The following is a 6,997-nucleotide window of genomic DNA, read 5'->3' on the forward strand; positions in this document are numbered from 1 at the left end:
ATAACCCGTCAAAAATGACGGGACAAGTACTACCACCCTCACTCCCACTCCACAGTATACCTTAACCTCATAGCTAACTGAAATAAATAAATTTTACGAACTCGGGCTTGACCAACAAAGAGGCAGAAAAGTACAGTCGAAACAGTCAAACATAGGTAAATTTGTGAGCCAATCAAAATTAAGATAATTCATGAAATGAATTCGTGGCGTATTCATAGAATATTTTTTGGCAAAAATCAGTTAGAGTAACAAGTTCCTAACATATTGTTACGTCTCCGTTCGTTAGTTGATTTTCCGTAACTTCGTTCCGACGAAACTTTAGCGACACAAGTCCTTTCTTAATAAAACTGGTTTATTCTTTCTGAATACAACTTTACCGATACACTTATTTTCAACAGTCGCTCTATAACAAACGCTATAACAACGAACGTTAACTTCAACAATACTTTCTGACTGCAGTTCAATTACTCACTACCTACACACATTGTTACGTCACGCCGTGACCATCTTATATATACCAGCCCATCCCCAATCTAGCAAATGCTAGAGCACTCCCGAAGGAACAGGATAGTTCAAGAAAACGGGTGGCATTATACTAGTCACGTGATCTCGCTGACGCAACAATATATATATATAGGTAAAGCCAGTGTGTTCTAGTAACACTACGTTCCAATAATGGCTTTTATGTAATATCGCTTAGCAACAAAAGTATAACCTAATATTGTTGTTAGTCTACGTACTGAAAGTATTAAATAAAATGCATAGACAAGAAAACTGGAAAAATATTTATTGATTTCTAAAATTAGAATCTCTGTTGATTAAAGAGGTTTGTTTTTATTGAAAAAGTTGGTGATATAACAGAAAATAGCTTAATTCAGAAACGATTTAAGTTTAGAATTGAATAGATACATTTACTTTCATGATAGATTTTATGCACTTGGCGCTAGGCTAGATGATCCCACACTACGTCTTTACTTTAGGCTTATTATACCAACACTCACTACACTTATAAAGTTTCACAGCCCCCTTGCACCCACGTCACTAAAATCGTAATGGGCAGACAGTGATCTACTCCTGTTTCGAGAAATCAAGAATGACGTGACGTAACACACATTGGCTTTTTTGTTTTTATATAGGTTAGATTTTTCAGAAGAAAATTTGGTTCCTCAAAAGTTGATGTATCATGATATGTATTTATATTGTGTTCTATTCAGATTGTTTATCTGAATTTATTCATCTACTAGCTGGAGTATCCGTCCCCTTGATGGAAGTTATGTAAATTCATGATTAATGAAAGGTTATTTTAGGACATGAAAAGTTGCTTCCCTTATATGTAATTGTAAAAAAACGCAAAAACGACCATAAAAACTGCAAAACACAAAATGTGAAACCGCAACATGGACCCACAAAATCTTTATGCTAAATTTGGTGAAGATCCATCAACAGGGTGCGAAGTAGTGGTAAAAAACACCCATTAAACCCGCAAAACACAAAACTGAAAATTTGTATGTAACCCCCGCACGGACCTAATGAACATCAACCAATTTTTGATGAAGGTCCAGCTACACCCTGCGAAGTTCTTACATGAACAGACAACAGACAGTACTATTATATTTATGTAGATACACACCTAACCTTTGATAATTACGTAAGTCGAAACGTCGGATACGTTAAAAGTTTTATTTATCTGGAGTTCGTGGTCGAATTTATTTAAATATTAAACACTATTTCGAAACTTTTAGACCAAAACACGCAATGACACGGGAAAGACAGTATTCCAGCAAAATACATTGTTACTCCAACATGAATGAATTCGAAAAATATATTTTATGAACTTAAGTTCATGGTATGAGAGCCCGGCATGGCCAGGTGGTTAAGGTGCTTGACTCGCAATCTGCGGGTCGCGGGTTCGAATCCCCGTCCCACCAAACATGCTCGCCCTTTCATCCGTGGGGGCGTTATAACGTGACGGTCAATTCATTGGTAAAAGAGTAGCCCAAGAGTTGGTTGATGACTAGCTGCCTTCTCTCTAGTATTACACTGTTAAATTAGGAACAGCTAGCCCTCGTGTAGCTTTGAGCGAAATTCAAAAACAAACAAATAACCAATCATGTCATAGAGGTGCACACTATGTTCATTGTAAGTAAAATTATCTTAATTTAATTATGCTACGTGTGATTGAATTAACAAAATAATCAACAATGTTGTTGGGAATCGTGCTGGACTTGCTTCTTTAATTATGGACAAATAAAAAAATTAAATAAAATTATCTCAACACCAATCTTCAGGAAAAACTTTAACTGGACTTAAAGTTAACTTCCTATTTAAAAAAAAAAAATCCCGGTGGTTCATCTGCAAGGTTGATGGCTTACAATGTTCAAGTGTAGGGTTTGATCCCACTGGAGACACAGCGTAAATTACCCATTGTAAATCTTTTCGCTAAAACGTAGAAACACTATATGAATCCGATTTTAAAATAAGTTATTACAAAATAGATGTGTAAGTTTATAAAACATTAATTTGTTGCTGAAAAATAATTTAATTTTTTGAAGAGTTTTAAGAACAAATTCGTAGAAAAATAACCATCACATTTCAATATAAAAATATCCTACGAGTTGTATCGTATAATTCTTCCAAGCAAGAACCTCCCTGACTTTCAAAGGTGGGTGATGATAACTGGTGTACTTCTAGCAGAAAAGAAATCTTTCAGAATCTATCACCAGCGGGAATGGAGAGAAGTAAGTCTGTAACTATGGAGAGGAGTAAGTCTGTAACTATGGAAACGAGTAAGTCTGTAACTATGGAAAGGAGTAAGTCTGTAACTATGGAAACGAGTAAGTCTGTAACTATGGAAACGAGTAAGTCTGTTACCAAGATAAACTGCGGAGAGTAAATAATAATTTTAGAATCTGGTTCTGTAATGTAGCATTTATCAGTTTTTCCCAGTTGATCAACTGTTCAAACAATGGTCAGGATTAGATTATCTCCAACAACGCAAAGGAAATCACAAAAATTATCATATGAAAATCAATACAAAAACAGCTTATCTCAAATGAAAACGGGAAAGCATAGCATCAGAGTTGCTGAGTCTGTGACAGTAAACGACTGAGTTGCGTTTCATGATCTTTCTGTTTACAGACACAAAAGTAAAAATTTTGAGAAACCAAATAATGAACTTGTGTTGTTTCGAACACGAAGGCTGTTGAAGGAAGTACAAAGGTGAGAGGAACGTTCTCACAGCTGGGTTTGTGTCTTTTTAATCTTTGAGAAGGAAGAATGACATAAGTTTTGTTACCAGTCGAGTCCAGTCCACAAGGTTGCATTTCCACTCTAAGGGACTTTTCTTGAATGTTTCGAATTTAGTTCGAAAAGACAGCAGTAATCTCAGCCATCTTCCTTGTCTGACACACATATCAGAACTTACTTTGATTGAATATTTAACGTCGCACTCACTGTTGTAATTGTTTAAATCAAATGCAAGTCCACGCCAAATCGGATTTTGCTCATTATTAGATGGAAAAAAAAGCAACCCGATATTAAGTTTCGGATGTCATTTAAAAAGTCCAATCAGTGTAGACTATGAGAAAGAGAGAAATAAATTTGTGCTGAAGAATAAGCCTAATTTATTTTAATATTTATTTTAATTCTGGCATTATAATTTTTCCTCGTCACACCAAACATGCTCGCCCTTTCAGTCGTGGGGGCGTTATAATGTGACGGTCAATCCCACTATTCGTTGGTAAAAGAGTAGCCCAAGAGTTGGCGGTGGGTGGTGATGACTAGCTGCCTTTTCTCTAGTCTAACGCTGCTAAATTAGGGACAGTTAGCACAGATAGCCTTCGTGTAACTTTGCGCGAAATTCAAAACAAACAAACAAACCAAGGTATTTATTTTTTATTTTTCATGGCCTTAAACATGTCGAAATTCTAACAATATTACTGCAAGTAAAACTGGGATTATTGCACAACAATTCAACATGACAGTAATAAATTACGTTGTGTGTGTGAATGGTATTTCCATGGACACTTAAACTGTTAGGATGCTACAGCATTAAAAAGACTGGTGCAAATAAAACAGGTGAGACACTTATCGGACTAATATCTTTCTATTTATTTAGTTTAGTAATGTTGAGCTGACTTTCTCGCGTAGCCAGGCTTCTTGTTTTTCATCCTATAGTCCCACACCAAGTATATCAGAAGGATGCATACCTGTAATACATGGACAATTATTTGTAAAAATTATACACACAAGTTTCTCGAGTAACAATGGTATACAGGTTTACGAACTTACGCAAAAAAAAAAAAATCACAATTCGTCAATCTAGAGCTTTACAAAATTACTAACAATATATATACTTAAAATTCTCTTAAACCAAGTTTTGTCCAGTTTTTCTAGTCCTAAAATAATGATATTTAATATATTCCCTTGTAATAAAAGCCCCCCAGCTTTTTGTATTAAATAACCAATCAGTCCTCTCTTTTAAAAGTCTCAATTAACGCAGCCCGGCATGGTCAGGTGGTTAGGGGGCGCTCGACTCGCAATCTGAGGGTCGCGGGTTCGAATCTCCGTCCCACCAAACATGTGCAGTAAAAAGACACGACAAGGATTTAACTAACTTATTATAGTTTTGACAGTAAATAATAATAAATAACAAAAACAACGCATTATGTAATATATTCGTACACTTTTTCTTATAATGGTCGTAGTAGCAACTGATTCTTATTGTTTGTGTTTAGGTTTATCTCTAGGTGTATTACTAAGAACAAACCCCCAGTGGCACAGCGGTATGTCTGCGGACTTACAACGTTAGAATCCGGGTTTCGATACTCGTGGTGGGCAGAGCACAGATAGCCCATTGTGTAGCTTTGTGTTTAATTACAAACAAACAAACAATACTAAGAATAAAGATTTTCTTGCAGAGCTACACAAAATTAAGCATGCAAGTTAAACATATATGCTGACTGTTACCAAATGTTTCTGACAAAGTGAAAACCGAGGCGAGGATTTATTCAAACCCGTAAGTCATCTGCTTAACATATGAAAGCTTTTACCAAGATATCCCCTCCCGAATTCCGTCGAAATCACTAACGTAGAACCTAAATATCAGACGGAATTCGAACCCGTGTCACATTTGAACAGAGTTTGTTTGTTTGTAGTTCAGTGCGAAGCTACACAATGGGCTATCTGTCCTCTGCCCACCACGGGTATCAAAACCCGATTTCTAGCGTTGTAAGTCCGCAGACACACCGCTGTGTGCCACTGGGGCGGAGATTCTGAACAAAGAGGTATTTTAACTGAATTATCATGTCAAACTAAGCCTTACAATTTCAAAAGCCTTAATAACAGTCAAAAGCAAAATCCACTAAGCAAGTAACGAATAAGCTAAATCTCGAATATCACTTTTAACTTCATGGGACGAAACGCTATCCTTCAAAAATCCGTATAAATAAACTAGTATAATGAACTCTTTTTTTTTTTCAGTAAACCAGAACAAAGAAGTTTACTTTCCAGATAACCTATGATGAAAACTATACCATTTATATACGTGTATGATAAGATACGGACCATGATGACAAAGGGAGTTTTTACAGTAAACGAAACGTTCGTTGTACACACGTTTATCCAATAATGTGCATTGCTATACATAACTATGTCACTATCAAGTCAATGTCACATTAACAGTGCGTTATTAATAGTTGGTGGATCCAGAGGTGGCACAGAGGTATGTGATCCCCCCCCCCCCTCTCCCATTTCCATTGGGAAAAAAAACTGAAAAAGAAAAGGCGAGAAAGAGTTATGGTGTTCATTTTGTTATTCTGAAGCAGTGTTTCTCAACCTTTTCAATAACAGAGACTGGCTGGTTGCTTACCTAAACTATCGCAGACCGCGCAAGCACAAAGAAAAAAACATTACGATTTACTTATGAATATTCTGTTTGTTTTTGCGAAATCCCAAGCTCCGACAACAAGGTTGTGATGGACCTGTGGTTGAGAAAAATTGTTCTACTAAATATTTCACCAATCATACCCATATTTCTTACACTGAAGTCATATGCGTATAAAAATATCAAATTTTCGAGTCACTGCAACTTGAGTGCCGCCCGAACCATATTTCACCAATCATACCCATATTTCGTATACTGAAGTCATATGCGTATAAAAATATCAAATTTTCGAGTCACTGCAACTTGAGTGCCGCCCGAACCATAATATTCATTTTCACGAATTATCTTTAATTATTTATTAAATTATGACGACCCCTATCGACACTTATATATGAGTTCGTTTTTCCCACCCTCTGAGGGGATAAGTTCGGAATTCATCTTTGGCAGAGCTGCCTGATCTGGCTATTCCTAGGCAACGCTCGACATTAGCAACTATCTGCCTTTCCAGAAAAAAAAAAACTTAAAAATAATTCCCAAAAGGCAGAATGAAAGGAGTTATGCTTGCTGGAAGAACGACTCGGACTCGTCAAACTTCTGCTATATATGATTGGTGGCATCATTTGAATTGTAATCAAGACCGCCAAATTCGGGTAAGTAGGACGATTACTATTTTACTTAATTATGCAGATTTCTTGTATATGTTCTTTTTTTTATCATTCGTCAAATATTAATTTTTCATTCACGTCATGCAAAGACTGTTGTTTATAATAAAAATAAATACATGGAATCTTAAGCCACACTCTAGAGTACCACATTCCCAGTATCCTGTATACAGTGAACCCCCCCCCCAGACTCTCTCCCTTGAACTCGCCTTAAATTAACCACATTTCTTAAATCAAGCCCCCCAGTGGCACAGCGGTATGCCTACGGACTTGTTTGTAATTATGCACAAGGTTACCTAATGGGCTATCTGTGCTCTGCCCACCACGGGTGTCGAAACCCGGTTTTTTAGCGTTATAAGTCCGCAGGTGCCCTCCAGTGGCACAGCGGTATATCTGCGGACTTACAACGCTAGAAACCGATAGCCTTTTTTGTAGCTTTGTGCTTAACTAC

The 6,997-nt window shown here is 36.6% G+C and overlaps 1 long non-coding RNA gene across 1 annotated transcript in view; it reads right to left on the reverse strand.

Annotated features, from left to right (window-relative positions):
- Positions 1-4,086: 4,086 nt before the first annotated feature.
- The window catches only part of LOC111088245, a 7,258-nt gene continuing 4,347 nt past the window's right edge, over positions 4,087-6,997 (reverse strand). The window contains exon 2 of the long non-coding RNA XR_002612833.1: positions 4,087-4,208. This is a non-coding gene — a long non-coding RNA (uncharacterized LOC111088245). The remainder of the gene's footprint in view (positions 4,209-6,997) is intronic.

The sequence above is a fragment of the Limulus polyphemus genome, unplaced genomic scaffold (assembly GCF_000517525.1).
Source record: "Limulus polyphemus unplaced genomic scaffold, Limulus_polyphemus-2.1.2 Scaffold3402, whole genome shotgun sequence".
Taxonomy (NCBI): Eukaryota; Metazoa; Arthropoda; class Merostomata; order Xiphosura; family Limulidae; genus Limulus; species Limulus polyphemus.